Genomic DNA, 399 nt, shown 5'->3' with positions numbered 1-399 from the left:
CTGCTGCACCCCAGTGCCGGGGGCTTGCCACGCTGGGCACGGGGGGAAGCCCTCGTTCCCAGCACGGAGGAAGCGTGTGAGCTCACCCACGGGGTCCCTCACACCCCGCACTGGCCCGGGGAGCCCCTCCAGGGGTGCTGATTTGGGACATTTGCCGGGGCCCTGTAATGCCCCTGCGGTGGCAGCTGAGGTGGCACCTCGGGAAGGACGGGGCAGGCAGTGCTCCGCGAACGATGAGGCACCGGTATTCGAACGGTGAATGCTTTGCTGTGCTCAAGGTTTTGTTGCACATTTGTATTCTAAGGCTCATCAGTATTCGCAGCAACTTCCTTCCGAAAGATAGGCTGTTGGTGCCTGAAACCGGCTTGCTTCAAGGCCTCTCGTTTTGGGGCTGTTACC

The sequence above is a fragment of the Egretta garzetta genome, unplaced genomic scaffold, assembly GCF_000687185.1.
Source record: "Egretta garzetta isolate BGI_Z169 unplaced genomic scaffold, ASM68718v1 scaffold574, whole genome shotgun sequence".
In the NCBI taxonomy this organism is placed as follows: Eukaryota; Metazoa; Chordata; class Aves; order Pelecaniformes; family Ardeidae; genus Egretta; species Egretta garzetta.
This window is presented reverse-complemented; position numbering follows the sequence as displayed.